This window comes from Ranitomeya variabilis, chromosome 2 (genome assembly GCF_051348905.1).
Source record: "Ranitomeya variabilis isolate aRanVar5 chromosome 2, aRanVar5.hap1, whole genome shotgun sequence".
Lineage (NCBI taxonomy): Eukaryota > Metazoa > Chordata > Amphibia > Anura > Dendrobatidae > Ranitomeya > Ranitomeya variabilis.
The window spans coordinates 595,252,729-595,269,770 of record NC_135233.1 but is presented as its reverse complement, the minus strand read 5'-3'; the positions used below and the strand labels follow the sequence as shown (position 1 = coordinate 595,269,770).

Here is a 17,042-nt window from a genome sequence, read left to right as displayed (position 1 = left end):
GGTCTCTGAGACCTTGTATTGATTATCGTCTTCTGAATAAGATCACTGTTAAATTTCAGTATCCTTTGCCATTGTTGTCTGATTTGTTTGCTCGGATTAAGGGATCCAGTTGGTTCACCAAGATAGATCTTCGTGGTGCGTATAACCTTGTGCGCATAAAGCAGGGAGATGAATGGAAAACGGCATTTAATACGCCTGAGGGTCATTTTGAGTACCTGGTGATGCCTTTCGGATTATCTAATGCTCCTTCTGTGTTTCAGTCCTTCATGCATGACATCTTCCGGAAATATCTGGATAAATTTATGATTATTTATCTGGATGATATTTTGGTTTTTTTCTGATGATTGGGAGTCCCATGTGAACCAGGTCAGGATGGTGTTTCAGGTTTTGCGGGAGAATGCTCTATTTGTGAAGGGTTCAAAATGTATCTTTGGGGTACAGAAGGTTTCTTTTTTGGGTTTTATTTTTTCTCCTTCTACTGTGGAGATGGACCCAGTTAAGGTCCGTGCCATTCATGACTGGACTCAGCCCACGTCTGTTAAGAGCCTGCAGAAGTTCTTGGGCTTTGCTAATTTTTACCGTCGTTTTATCGCTAATTTCTCCAGCGTGGTTAAACCTTTGACGGATATGACCAAGAAGGGTTCTGATGTTGCGAATTGGTCTACTGCGGCCGTGGAGGCCTTTCGGGAGCTGAAGCGTCGGTTTACTTCAGCGCCAGTCTTGTGCCAGCCGGATGTCTCTCTTCCCTTCCAGGTTGAAGTTGATGCTTCTGAAATTGGTGCAGGGGCTGTTTTGTCGCAAAAAAGTTCTGATGGCTCCGTGATGAAGCCATGCGCCTTCTTTTCAAGGAAATTTTCGCCTGCTGAGCGGAACTACGATGTTGGTAATCGGGAGTTGTTGGCCATGAAGTGGGCATTTGAGGAGTGGCGACATTGGCTCGAGGGAGCTAGACATCGTGTGGTGGTCTTGACTGATCATAAAAATCTGATTTACCTCGAGTCTGCCAAGCGCCTGAATCCTATACAGGCCCGTTGGTCGTTGTTTTTCTCCCGTTTTGACTTTGTGGTCTCGTACCTGCCTGGTTCGAAGAACGTGAAGGCTGATGCACTTTCTAGGAGTTTTGTGCCTGATTCTCCGGGAGTCTCTGAGCCGGCTGGTATTCTCAGAGAGGGAGTAATTTTGTCTGCCATTTCCCCAGATTTGCGACGAGGGCTGCAAAAATTTCAGGCTGATAGGCCTGATCGTTGTCCACCAGAGAGATTGTTTGTCCCTGATGGATGGACCAACAGAGTTATTTCTGAGGTTCATTTCTGAGGTTCAATTTCTGAGTTAATTCCTGGGTTGTCACCTCTGATATTCATGCGGCTGATTTGGTTCATGCCTTTCACGCTGCTCATCCTGATCGCCCTGGGGGTCTTGGTGAGGGTTCGGTGACCCCTCCTCAAGGGGGGGGGTACTGTTTCGAACTGTGTTTCTGGGCTCCCTCTGGTGGTCACTAACGGTATTGTGTTAGGTATGTCTTGTTGCAGGCCTGAGCTCCAGCTGTGTCGTTAAGCAGAAGGGGTTTCCTATTTGAGTCTCCTCTGGACTCAGTCTCTTGCCTGGCATCGTTGTATCCAGACGTATTTGGTCTCCTCCGGATTCCTTTCAGTCTGCCTCATGCAAGAAAAGCTAAGTCTGTTTTGTACAATTTGGATCGTTTGCATTATTCAGTGTTTTTGTCCAGCTTGCTTTACATTTGATTTTTGACTCGCTGGAAGCTCTAGGGGGCTGATATTCTCCCTCCACACCGTCAGTCGGTGTGGGGGTTCTTGAATGTTCAGCGTGGATGTTTTGTAGGGTTTTCTGCTAACCGCATAGTCCACTATCTATTTTCTGCTATCTAGACTATTGGGCCTCACTTTGCTGAATCTAGTTCATCTCTACGTTTGCGTTTTCCTCTTGCCTCACCGTTATTATTTGTTGGGGGCTTTCTATATCTTTGGGGTTCAATTTCTCTGGAGGCAAGCGAGGTCTTATTTTTTCCCTCTAGCTGTAGTCAGTTCTCCGGCTGGCTCGAGACGTCTAGAAACAACGTAGGCACGTTCACCGGCTACTTTTAGTTGTTTGTGTCAGGATCAGGTATGCGGTTAGTCCAGTTTCCACCTCCCTAGAGCAGTATTTATATTTTTGCTATCTTGCCGGAATATCAGAGATCCTCTGCCATTGGGATCATAACACTGTACGCCCCTCAGCAGGGTCACGGACCGGGTCTAGCCACCGTGACAACCCCAGAGCAGAGACTCAGAGGCCCGGTACCGGGTACCCCTCGGCCCTGCGGCAGTGGGGGCGCTACACTTTTATGTACCAGAACGAGGTGTGAAGATGTGTGAACAGCAGGGAAGGTGGAAGATGTCCATGCAAGGAACAAGGGCAGCTGAAGAACTGCACAAGAGAATGGTTAAGGGCTAAATTCAATTACTGTCCAGAAACGCGTGGGTTTCCGGAAATAAGGGAAACCTGGTGGACCCCCGGAGGAGCTGGATGAGTACAGCAAACGACTTGCACCCATGTCTTCAGAAAACCTATGGCGCAGCAGACAGCCATATGACTACAGAAGTCCGGAGCGCCAGAGGATGTCAGACAGCGCAATGGCGTCACTCCAGCTCAACGCCAGTACCAGGAGGAGGACAGCGTCACCGCTCATTCAGGCAGTTCGCCGAAGCAAAATTAACTTTATTTTGTTTTTTTCTTGGCACAGATGGGTCACGGGACAGGAAGGAGGACAATAAAGTTTTAGGGGGGCACAAATGAAGGACATTTTTGTGTGGTGGTACATTGCTACATAGGGGCTCTATTATTAATAGGTTGGGACACAAATAAGGAATATTATAGTGGGGAGACACTTTATATTCTCCAGAGGCACAAATGTCTTACGTTACTGTGTTGGGGCACAAAGGATAATTTTAATATTATGTAGGAGCACGTTTACTAGAATAAAGAGGGACACTATTATAATAAGACTCACAAAAGAGGCACTGGTATCATGTGGAGGCACAGAGGGGGCACTATTATATGTAAGCACAGAGAGGATATGTCATATGGATGCACAGAGGGGACACTATTATGTGGAGGAACAGAAGGGGCATTATTATCATGTGGAGTGACAGAGGGGGCAATAATATCATGTGGAGTCACAAAGGGGGCACCATTATCATGTGGAGCCACAGAGGGGCACTATTATATGGAGGCACAGAGGGGATGCTATTATATGTAGGCACAGAGAGGATATGCATCATGAGGAGGCATTATTATCATGTGGAGACACAGAGGGGGCACTATTATCATGTGGAGGCACAGAAGGGCACTATTACATGGAGGCACAGAGAAGACATTATTATCATTTGGAGGGACAGAGGGGGCACTATTATCGTATGCAGTTACAGAGGGGCCATTATTATCATGTGGAGGCACAGAGGGGCACTTTTATCATATGGAGGCATGTAAGGAGCACTATTAACATGTGGAGGCACAGAGGGGGCACCGTTATCATGTGGATTCACAGAGGGGGCACTATTATCATGTGAGGGGGCACTATTAGAATGTGGAGACAGAAGGGGCACTATTTTCATGTGGAAGCACAGAGGGGGGCACTATTATCATATGGAAACATAGAAGGAGCACTACTATCATGTGGAGTCACAGATGGGAGAATAATATCATGTGGAGTCACAGATGGGAGAATAATATCATGTGGAGTCACAGAGGGGGCACTATTATCATGTGGAGTCACAGAGGGGGCACTATTATCATGTGGAGGCACATATGGGGCTCAATTAAATGTGGAGACACAAAGGGGGCACCATTATCATATGGAGTCAGAGGGGACATTATTATCATGTGGAGGCACAGAGGGGGGCACCATTATCATGTGGAGTCACAGAGGGGGCATTATTATCATGTTGAGCCACAGAGGGGGCACTATTATCATATGGAGGCACAGAGGGAGCACCATTATCATGTGGAGGCGCAGAGGGGCACTATTATCATGTGGAGGCACATAAGGGGCACTATTAACATGTGGAGGCACAGAGGGGGGAACATTATCATGTGGAGTCACAGATGGGACACTAATATCATGTGGAGTCACAGAGGGGGCACTATTATCATGTGGAGGCACATAAGGGCACTATTAGAATGTGGAGACAGAGGGGGCATTATTTTCATGTGGAAGCACAGAGGGGTGCACTATTATCATATAGAGACATAGAAGGGGCACTATTATCATGTGGAGTCACAGATGGGAGAATAATATCATGTGGAGTCACAGAGGGGGCACTATTATCATGTGGTGGCACAGAGGGGGCACTATTATCATGTGGAGGCACAGATGGGGCACAATTAAATGTGGAGACACAGAGGGTGCACCAGTATCATATGGAGTCACAGAGGGGACATTATTATCATGTGGAGGCACAGAGGGGGCACCATTATCATGTGGAGTCACAGAGGGGGCAATATTATCATGTGGAGGCACAGAGGGGGCACTATTATCATATGGAGTCACAGATGGGACACTAATATCATGTGGATTCACAGAGGGGGCACTATTATCATATGGAGGCACATAAGGGGCACTATTAGAATGTTGAGACAGAGGGGGCACTATTTTCACGTGGAAGTGCAGAGGGGGGCACTATTATCATATGGATACATAGAAGGGGCACTATTATCATGTGGAGTCACAGATGCGACAATAATATCATGTGGTGGCACAGAGGGGGCACTATTATGTGGAGGCACAGAGGGGGTACTATTACCATGTGGAGGCACAGAGGGGGCACAATTAAATGTGGAGACACAGAGTGGGCACCATTATCATAAGGAGTCACAGAGTGGACATTATTATCATGTGGAGGCACAGAGAGGATACTATTAACATGTGGAGGCACAGAGTGGGCACTATTATCATGTCGAGTCACAGAAGGGACATTATTATCATGTGGAGGCACAGAGGGGGCACCGTTATCATGTGGAGTCACAGAGGGGGCATTATTATCATGTGGAGGCACAGAGGGGGCACTATTATCATATGAAGTCACAGATGGGACACTAATATCATGTGGAGTCACAGAGGGGGCACTATTATCATGTGAAGGCACAGAAGGGACACGATTATATGGAGGAACAGAGAGGATACATGTCATGTGGAGGCACAAAGGGACACTATTATATGGAGGCACAGAGAGGATACGTATTATGTGGAGGCACAGATAGGACATTATTATCATGTGGAGGCACAGAGGGGGCACCATTATCATGTGGAGTCACAGAGGGGGCATTATTATCATGTGGAGGCACAGAGGGGGCACCATTATCATGTGGAGTCACAGAGGGGGCACCATTATCATGTGGAGCCACAGAGGGGGCACTATTATATGGAGGCACAGAGAGGATATGTATCATGTGGAGTCACAGATGGGGCATTAATGTCATGTGGAGGCACAGAGGGGGCACTATTATCATGTGGAGGCACAGAGGGGGCACCATTATCATGTGGAGGCAATTATATGGAGACACAGAGGAGGCACTATTACCATATGGAGACACAGAAGGGACACTATTATATGGAGGCACAGAGAGGATACGTATTATGTGGAGGCACAGATAGGACATTATTATCATGTGGAGTCACAGAGGGGGCACCATTATCATGTGGAGTCACAGAGGGGGCACTATTATCATGTGGAGTCACAGAGGGGGCACCATTATCATGTGGAGCCACAGAGAGGACACTATTATATGGAGGCACAGAGAGGATATGTATCATGTGGAGGTACAGAGAGGACATTATTATCATGTAGAGGGACAGAGGGGGCACTATTATCATGTGGAGGCACATAAGGGCACTATTAGAATGTGGAGACAGAGGGGGCATTATTTTCATGTGGAAGCACAGAGGGGGGCACTATTATCATATAGAAACATAGAAGGGGCACTATTATCATGTGGAGTCACAGATGGGAGAATAATATCATGAGGAGTCACAGAGGGGGCACTATTATCATGTGGTGGCACAGAGGGGGCACTATTATCATGTGGAGGCACAGATGGGGCACAATTAAATGTAAAGACACAGAGGGTGCACCAGTATCATATGGAGTCACAGAGGGGACATTATTATCATGTGGAGGCACAGAGGGGGCACCATTATCATGTGGAGTCACAGAGGGGGCATTATTATCATGTTGAGCCACAGAGGGGGCACTATTATCACATGGAGTCACAGATGGGACACTAATATCATGTGGAGTCACAGAGGGGGCACTATTATCATATGGAGGCACAGAGGGTGCACCATTATCATGTGGAAGCACATAGGGGGCACTATTATCATGTGGAGGCACAGAGGGGGCACCATTATCATGTGGAGTCACAGATGGGACACTAATATCATATGGAGTCACAGAGGGGGCACTATTATAATATGGATTCACAGAGGGGGCACTATTATCATGTGGAGGCACATAAGGGCACTAATAGAATGTGCAGACAGAGGGGGCACTATTTTCATGTGGAAGCACAGAGGGGGGGGCACTATTATCATATGGAGACATAGAAGGGGCACTATTTTCATGTGGAGTCACAGATGGGACACTAATATCATGTGGAGTCACAGAGGGGGCACTATTATCATATGGAGGCACAGAGGGGGCACTATTATCATGTGGAGTCACAGATGGGAGAATAATATCATGTGGAGTCACAGAGGGGGCACTATTATCATGTGGAGGCACAGATGGGGCACAATTAAATGTGGAGACACAGAGGGTGCACCAGTATCATATGGAGTCACAGAGGGGACATTATTATCATGTGGAGGCACAGAGGGGGCACCATTATCATATGGAGGCACAGAGGGGGCACTATTATCATGTGGAGGCACATAAGGGGCACTATTAACATGTGGAGTCACAGATGGGACACTAATATCATGTGGATTCACAGAGGGGGCACTATTATCATATGGAGGCACATAAGGGGGACTATTAGAATGTGGAGACAGAGGGGGCACTATTTTCACGTGGAAGTGCAGAGGGGGGCACTATTATCATATGGATACATAGAAGGGGCACTATTATCATGTGGAGGCACAGAGGGGGCACCGTTATCATGTGGAGTCACAGAGGGGGCATTATTATCATGTGGAGGCACAGAGGGAGCACTATTATCATATGGAGTCACAGATGGGACACTAATATCATGTGGAGTCACAGAGGGGGCACTATTATCATGTGAAGGCACAGAAGGGACACTATTATATGGAGGAACAGAGAGGATACATGTCATGTGGAGGCACAAAGGGACACTATTATATGGAGGCACAGAGAGGATACGTATTATGTGGAGGCACAGATAGGACATTATTATCATGTGGAGGCACAGAGGGGGCACCATTATCATGTGGAGTCACAGAGGGGGCATTATTATCATGTGGAGGCACAGAGGGAGCACCATTATCATGTGGAGTCACAGAGGGGGCACCATTATCATGTGGAGCCACAGAGGGGGCACTATTATATGGAGGCACAGAGAGGATATGTATCATGTGGAGTCACAGAGGGGGCATTAATGTCATGTGGAGGCACAGAGGGGGCACTATTATCATGTGGAGGCACAGAGGGGGCACCATTATCATGTGGAGGCAATTATATGGAGACACAGAGGAGGCACTATTATCATATGGAGACACAGAAGGGACACTATTATATGGAGGCACAGAGAGGATACGTATTATGTGGAGGCACAGATAGGACATTATTATCATGTGGAGTCACAGAGGGGGCACCATTATCATGTGGAGTCACTGAGGGGGCACCATTATCATGTGGAGCCACAGAGAGGGCACTATTATATGGAGGCACAGAGAGGATATGTATCATGTGGAGGTACAGAGAGGACATTATTATCATGTAGAGGGACAGAGGGGGCACTATTATCATGTGGAGGCACAGAGGGGGCACTGTTATCATGTGGAGGCACAGAGGGGGCACTATTATCATGTGGAAGCACAGAGGGGGCACCATTATCATGTGGAGGTACAGAGAGGACTTTATTATCATGCAGAGGGACAGAGGGGGCACTATTATGTGGAGGCACCATTACTATTGGGTGGAACTATTACTGTAGGGTATAGTATTATTGTTTAGGACACAGTGGGGCATTATTATTGCCTGGGGCAGCTGGATGGTTACAGCACTATGGAGTTTGTGTAGAGGTGGGTGCTGTAAAAAAAAGATTGCCCAAAGATGTCTGTGTGTTACATTATGCAGAGACAAGTAGCGGATGGAAGACATTGTCATGGTGGCCTGGGCTGAACGAAGCAAAAAAGAGAAAATAATCACTGGCGGGTCACTAGATATATCTGTGCAATATACACATATAGGGTCAAAGGGAACTGTATAACTGGTATCTACGACAATATGGTCACTGCATGGTGGTGATATTAGTTTTACATGGGACTGCAGGAAACATCTATTACATTATCCCTCCTCAGAGTTATCATTGTGTTATCTGTGGGGATGGATGGATCTGTATACTCATATTATATGAGTATTTTGGTGGAGTAAGGTTAGATCCAGGGAGGTTTATTTGTTGTATTCTTTCACCCCCTCATATGCTGAACATCACTTTTTTGTCATTTTATAAGAAAACACCATTTTCCCAGCGTAGAACAATTCTGACATGAGGACCGAATGTAGTTATCAAGGAACATGGAGTGAGGATGAAAATGACAGCAGGAGGTAGGTATGGTATGTATGCTTCATAAAGGGAAAAGACAAGAAAAACAGGCAAAACTGATGTCACAGTTCACACACGGTGAGATCTGTGAAGAAATATACAACAGATATAAAATACCGTAAAGAGGATATATCACGTAGAACATGCAGACATGGACAGCAGCTGGGAGACACCAGCAACAAAAAACTGATATAAATGCATAAGTAAATACAAATATATCACACTTGGAAATATACAACAGAAGAGAAATAAAAAAGAAAATATACAACACAGAGATGTCTTATATAATAAATAGAAGACCGGTAAAAAACAAACATCACACAGGGGACAGAAACAAAGCCGCAAAACATGAGAAACACGTGGATAAAGACCCAGGAGACATGTACAGATGCGAGATAACACGGGGAACACGTACAGAAGTGATATAACATGGGGGACACGTACAGATGTGATATAACACAGGGGACATGTACAGATATGTATAACATGGGGGTCACATACAGATGTGATAGAACATGGGGGACATATACAGATGTGATATAACACGGGGACATGTACAGATGAGATACAACACGGGGGACATGTACAGATGTGATACAACACGGGGGACATGTACAGATGTGATATAACACGGGAGACATGTACAGATGTGATACAACACGGGGGACATGTACAGATGTGATATAACACGGGGACATATACAGATGTGATAACACGGGAGACATGTACAGATGCAATATAACACGGGGGACATGTACAGATGTGATACAACATGGGGGACATATACAGATGTGATATAACACGGGGACATGTACAGATGTGATACAACACCCTGTACAGATGTGATACAACACGGGGACATGTACAGATGTGATATAACACGGGAGACATGTACAGATGTGATATAACACGGGGACATGTACAGATGTGATAACACGGGAGACATGTACAGATGCGATATAACACGGGGGACATGTACAGATGCGATATAACACGGGGGACATGTACAGATGTGATATAACACGGGAGACATGTACAGATGTGATATAACACGGGGGACATATACAGATGTGATATAACACCGGGACATGTACAGAAGGGATATAACACGGGGACATGTACAGATGTGATATAACATGTGGGACATGTACAGAAGCGATATAACACGGGGGACATGTACAGAAGTGATATAACACGGGGACATGTACAGATGTGATATAACATGTGGGACATGTAAAGATGCGATATAACACGGGGACATGTACAGAAGTGATATAACTTGGTGCTTCGCTTTCAGTACTTTGTTCTCTGAGTCATGCAAGCTATTAGAACAAAGTATCAATGAGTCACCGTCAGATCTGAACATTTAAGTTATAAACACCTTATATCCCAGCTGAGCCCCCAAGAAGTGTACCCCACATTACTGTATGTGCTATTCGCCTTAATGTCACGTGTGTACATGTATGTAAGGTGGAGTCGCATATAAGTCTGTCACTCAGGGGTTATTTGAAGCCTTGAGATTATACTGCACCACATCCGTCACTTGCACCCCTATAAATTACTTACATTTTCAGTCACATAAAGCTTCCTTCTCTATTCTGCACACCCCACTATATTACTGTTACCCTCTAGCACAATGTACCCCGAAATGTTAGTAACGGCAGCTCATATTCAGCCCCCACAGGACCCCGCTTCTCTGCGGTTCTCCTTTTCTACCATGATCCCTATAAAATACTCCATACCCCCTAGACTTATGATGTACCCCAGTTGCTACTTCCGACTTATGCTGTACCCCAAATTTCATTCTACTGGTCTTCTTTGTGTCTCATCTAATCCACATTGTATCTACCCTCTCAGTTTAGCTGTGCTCCACTACTCTCCACTATGTCATGTTATCCCCATCCCGTGCTGCACCCCACTAATCTCCCTCATCCCGTGCTGCACCCCCCTAATCCACCTCATCCCATGCCACACCCCACTAATCTCCCTAATCCCATGCTGCACCCCACTAATCTCTCTCCTTCCATGCTGCACCCCAAAAATCTCTCTCCTCCCATGCTGCACCCCACTAATCTATCTCCTTCCATGTTGAACCCCACTAATCTCCGTCCTTCCATGCTGCACCCCACTAATCTCCCTCATCCCATGCTGCACCCCACTAATCTATCTCCTTCCATGTTGGACCCCACTAATCTCCCTCATCTCATGCTGCACCCCACTAATCTCCCTCATCCCATGCTGCACCCCACTAATCGCCCTCATCCCATGCTGCACCTCACTAATCGCCCTCATCCCATGCTGCACCTCACTAATCGCCCTCATCCCGTGCTGCACCTCACTAATCTCCCTCATCTCGTGCTGCACCCCACTAATTTCCTTCATCCCGTGCTGCACCCCACTAATCTCCTTCATCTCGTGCTGCACCCCACTAATCTCCCTCATCCCATGCTGCACCTCACTATCTCCCTCATCCCATGCTGCACCCCACTAATCTCCGTCATCCCGTGCTGCACCCCACTAATCGCCCTCATCCCATCCTGCACCCCACTAATCTCATTCATCCCGTGCTGCATCTCACTAATCTCCCTCATCTCGTGCTGCACCCCACTAATCTCCTTCATCCCGTGCTGCACCCCACTAATCTCCTTCATCCCGTGCTGCACCCCACTAATCTCCCTCATCTCGTGCTGCACCCCACTAATCTCCTTCATCCCGTGCTGCACCCCACTAATCTCCTTCATCCCGTGCTGCACCCCACTAATCTCCTTCATCCCGTGCTGCACCCCACTAATCTCCTTCATCCCGTGCTGCACCCCACTAATCTCCCTCATCCCATGCTGCACCCCACTAATCTCCGTCATCCCGTGCTGCAACCCACAAATCCACCTCATCCCATGCTGCACCCCACTAATCTCCATCATCCCATGCTGCACCCCACTAATCTCCCTCATCCCATGCTGCACCCCACTAATCTCCCTCATCCCATGCTGCACCCCACTAATCTCCCTCATCCCATGCTGCACCTCACTATTCGCCCTCATCCCATGCTGCACCTCACTAATCTCCCTCCTTCCATGTTGTACCCCACTAATCCTCATTTTTTTAGTTTCAAGCTCTTGCTCACTTCCCTAATCTCTCATCGTATGTTTCCCTTCTTCACAAACCTTTCAATCAGTTCTGCGCCCCACTTTAATCACAATTCCACCATGCAGTCCTCCACTTTCATCCCCGTCATCTAATGCTTATCTATTCATCTCTCACAACTCATGCCATACCTAAAATCTCTCATCTCAATAAGCTGCACCCCAATTCTTACTCTCATATCTCCCTAAGCCGCACCCCAATTCTTACTCTCATCTCCCTAATCTGCACACCAATTCTTACTCTCATATCTCCCTAAGCCGCACCCCAATACTTACTCTCATATCTCCCTAAGCCGCACCCCAATTCTTACTCTCATCTCTCCCTAAGCCGCACCCCAATTCTTACTCTCATCTCCCTAATCTGCACCCCAATTCTTACTCTCATATCTTCCTAAGCTGAGCACTAATTCTTACTCTCATCTCCCTAATCTCATGGTGCATCTGAATTTCCAGATCTGCCTAATCTTACGATGCACCCCACTTCATTATCCTCTGTGATATCATGCTGTACCCCACTAATTACAATTATCATCCTCCCGTTATGCTGAACCCCACTGTACCCCCATAACACTCAGCTCATGGGGGCGCTGACATATAACCCTATCCCTTCTCCCCGGTTACCACTACCACCTACTTTTCCTCCTGTCCCCCAATCTGACATGATGTGTGAACCCTCTTCTCACTCTGCTCTTGCTCTTTTCAGTTTGCACCCCAGTTTCTAGCTCCCTCATCTATTGATGAACCCCACTTCTTAACTCATCTCTCACACACCCTCTTTAAGCTATATCTACTTCTTACCCCCACTCCATGCTGCACTCCACTTTTCTCCATCTCTCTTTTCTCTTCCATCTTCCCTTCCTCCTGGGGTACACCACCTCTCATCCTTCCTATGACCCTTAATTCCTCATCACATACTGTCCCCCATTATTCCTACCTTTCTTTCTGCACCCCAACACTTACTGTCACCTCCCTGTGCAAACTCGTTACTAATGTGCACCTCAAATCTTTGCAGGTCTCCCCAGGATTTTGCCACTCACCACCTTCCTCCCCTTCCAGCAATGAGGGCTTTTCCTCCTCACCCCATCTCTATGGAGCCTCCAACCCCAGCGACACAATACAACCCCCACACTCGTTACTTCTTCGCCCCACATAACATCCTGCAAAGTCCCCACCCCGAGGCTTCTCCTTCCCACATCTTAAGTCACTTCTCTCCAAATTCAGGCAAATCCCGCTCTCACATGAGCAACGACTCCTTTTTTTGGTTTCCTTGTGGTTTTGAAGAAACCTCAAATCTCCTCTTTGTGTCTTCTGCACATAAAAAAGGTCTTTTAACCCTCCAAGTGTAGATTTTTTTGTCCATACCCCCTCCTGCCCCCCAGTATACACTGTGCCCACTGGAAGAATAGGGCTCAGGGTGCCCAGATTGGGCATTTTTTGCTCACCTGCTGTATCCTTGCCTCCTGGGCTGGAGTGGTGGTCCGAGAGCTGATCTGTGCTCGCTATCTGGCTCTGTATTCCTCAGACTATTGCACAGCTTGCACTTCGTGCAGTATACCCATAGACGGAGCTCTATCCTACACTAACCCTTTCACTGCCAGGCTTCCCTGCACAGCTGATCACCCCCAACATGCCTCATCTCATTATACCCAGTGTTGAATGCTCATGCCCATGGCTATATTACTGCTTCGTGCCAATGTAGCACCTATAGAAAGGTGCATATAGGGGAGAATATCTCCGTAATGCGAATTTCCCCTTCCTCTTAGCTCAGATTTGCAGGACCCTGGCCCAGTTGTCAGATTGTAAACCCTTGACCTCTTGCAAACTTCCTACCTCCTGCAACATCACTGACGACTCCTATAGCCTCCCACGACAACATGCAGGTGTCACAACGTCGCGGTGCCCTACTAATCTGAAAAGACAACGTCGAGGTTTGCAGGACTCAATACATGGTTACCGGATCAAGGACCTGTAAATCCAACAAGTACACTTCCCTATGAGAAGATTGGAGAAGACATTGGGCAATTGCTTATATAGTAATTCCCTTATGTAATTAATCTAATCCTGCACATTTCAGTGGTAAATTATGTTTGATTTAATCTATCGACATCCGTCACATTATCTGAGAAAGCTCTGTTTTAGGCAATCGCCTGAAGGGCAATTCCCTAATAATGTTCTCTCTTTCTAATTGCTTGCTTTATGTTCACGAAGCAAGTCAATTGTATAATTAGATTAATGGAGCTAACCTGAAATACCAGACACTACCTACGGGCAAGAGGGGCGCTGCCCTTGGGGGGCTGGGAAAGTGCTGTAATATGGCGCACTCTTCTCTGTATGTAAATCTACCTTTGCTAAGAGGATGTAGTGCACAATGCTCCTCATGGGCGTGTCCTTGAGGACCACGCCCACTCAGCTTAAAAACTAGATTTATATACAGGGAATATGGGGCCATATCTCAGGAATGAAGAGGTGCAGGAACAAGAGAAAAACATCGCCGGATTCAGGAGAACAGCTGCATTTACACCAGGTAAAAAAAATATGTTTATGGCAAGTGACAGGTATTTTGGTTTTAGCAAATTAAAAAAAATCTTCTATTAGCTCGACATTGAATCCTTCTTTGAATATTTGCTACTTAAGTACGGTAATGACCTTATTCTTTTGACTAGCTAGAGAAGAATAGGCGACAGCCCACGTCAATGTATCATCCCCCGTTTTGGCAATGAAAGGGTCAAACCCAAAGCGCCCCCCCCCCCAGAGTATCATTCATCCAGCCCCTGATAAAATCTCCATCACAATTCCCGTCCCATTGGGCACAGTTCTGCCGTGGCGTCTCCACTTTCGGCGCTGCGCTGTGCAGGCGATCCTTATTTCCTCACTCATCTGGTTATTTAATCTAATCTTTTATTACCTCTCAGTGGATTTGCATTGATTTCAACGACTCGGGTTCTTTCCAGAGCAAATTAACGGGTCGCTGCTGAAGAAAGAAAATACATATGTGTATATATATATATATATATATATATATATATATATATATATACACTCACCGGCCACTTTATTAGGTACACCATGCTAGTAACGGGTTGGACCCCCTTTTGCCTTCAGAACTGCCTCAATTCTTCGTGGCATAGATTCAACAAGGTGCTGGAAGCATTCCTCAGAGATTTTGGTCCATATTGACATGATGGCATCACACAGTTGCCGCAGATTTGTCGGCTGCACATCCCAAAGATGCTCCATACAAGGCAGGATGGATCCATGCTTTCATGTTGTTTACGCCAAATTCTGACCCTACCATCCGAATGTCGCAGCAGAAATCGAGACTCATCAGACCAAGCAACGTTTTTCCAATCTTCTACTGTCCAATTTCGATGAGCTTGTACAAATTGTAGCCTCAGTTTCCTGTTCTTAGCTGAAAGGAGTGGTACCCGGTGTGGTCTTCTGCTGCTGTAGCCCATCTGCCTCAAAGTTCGACGCACTATGCGTTCAGAGATGCTCTTAGGCCTACCTTGGTTGTAACGGGTGGCGATTTGAGTCACTGTTGCCTTTCTATCAGCTCGAACCAGTCTACCCATTCTCCTCTGACCTCTGGCATCAACAAGGCATTTCCGCCCACAGAACTGCCGCTCACTGGATTTTTTTTCTTTTTCGGACCATTCTCTGTAAACCCTAGAGATGGTTGTGCGCGAAAATCCCAGTAGATCAGCAGTTTCTGAAATACTCAGACCAGCCCTTCTGGCACCAACAACCATGCCACGTTCAAAGGCACTCAAATCACCTTTCTTCCCCATACTGATGCTCGGTTTGAACTGCAGGAGATTGTCTTGACCATGTCTACATGCCTAAATGCACTGAGTTGCCGCCATGTGATTGGCTGATTAGAAATTAAGTGTTAACAAGAAGTTGGACAGGTGTACCTAATAAAGTGGCCAGTGAGTGTATATAGGAAGAGACGGCTGCATGTGTCAGTGGGGGCTGAGGCGGGATTTATGGGGTTAATGTAGGAATATAGGTTTCCCATCATTCTTCCTATGGAGGAGCAATTGCTGCTCAGTGTTTGCTCTCTTCTCATCCCTGGGGTCTTCACCACAGGTTCATAGCATGTGGGATGGGGACAAAACACAGTGGTCTACAGTTTGTGGTGCTGCTGCAAAACTGCAACTCCAAGCATGCCCTCACGACTCTTAGATCATGCTGGGAGTTGTAGTTTTGCAACAGCTGGAAAGTCAGAGGTTGCAGACTACTGCTGTAATGGATGATTCTTGATGGGATTACATATAATTGTGTCACCCATTGTTGGGGGTCTTTCTCCCCAGCCCAAACCAGTCTAATAATGTCACCTAAAGTGCTCGGCTTTCTCCAGCAGTCCCACATTGGATGTGTAACAAGGTGGCATGGGGTGGTAGTTATGGGCGAGTCCACTAAGGCACAGTCTGTGGACACCCCAGCCCCTTGCACACAGAAAGACAAATAAAGTCCCGGTTCTGCAGCGCAGTCAGTTACCTCTAGCACAGGACTGCTCTCTGCGCTGGAAACACGTCCTCAGATACACCACAGGTCACGATTCTGTCCAACGTTAGAAACTTTATTCTTCGTGTTACCTCATGTTCATTGAAGTAATGATTCCTGCATCTTCCACAAGATATTCAGCATCAACGGCTCATGTCCAGGTTTGGGAGCCACGAAAGTCCTTCTGTGGACGGTCCCCCAACACTAGGGCCAGTCCTCACGGCCCGGCAGTCCTTGGCAGCTAGTGTCCAACTGGACCGGGCAGTGAGACACGTCCTGCCTCAGGCAAGCCTGCCCAGGCTCTGCCCAAGAACAGGAAATCCTTCTCCTCTAAACCTTTGGGACCACCTCCCTTAACCCCTTCTGTCCCTAAACTAATTAAGTACAAAAAGCAGTCACATAACAGACATCATATTACACATTAATACACAGCATAACAGTGTAAAACATAATGCAACTGTAGATGTACCGCAGGGGCCAATGTGTTAAGGAGAGAGGAGGCAGTCAAGGGTCCCCGCCACCTCCTTATAGATGGAGGTGGAGCTCCTCCGCTGCGTTCGGGACCCTGCACTCGGGGTTCCAGAGACCTAACCTTGGGCTCAGTTGGAGGGG

General features: G+C 46.9%; 1 protein-coding gene across 2 annotated transcripts in view; it reads right to left on the bottom strand.

The window, feature by feature from the left end:
- The window catches only part of CPNE7 (copine 7), a 142,812-nt gene extending 129,240 nt beyond the window's left edge, over positions 1-13,572 (bottom strand). Inside the window, exon 1 of one of the 2 annotated variants that reach the window (XM_077288446.1) lies at positions 13,367-13,572. The gene's annotated coding sequence lies outside the window, so the exon portion shown is untranslated. Of the gene's footprint in view, positions 1-12,961; positions 13,011-13,366 lie in introns of those variants that run through there. The other variant, XM_077288447.1, reaches the window with a different exon arrangement.
- Positions 13,573-17,042: the final 3,470 nt, after the last annotated feature.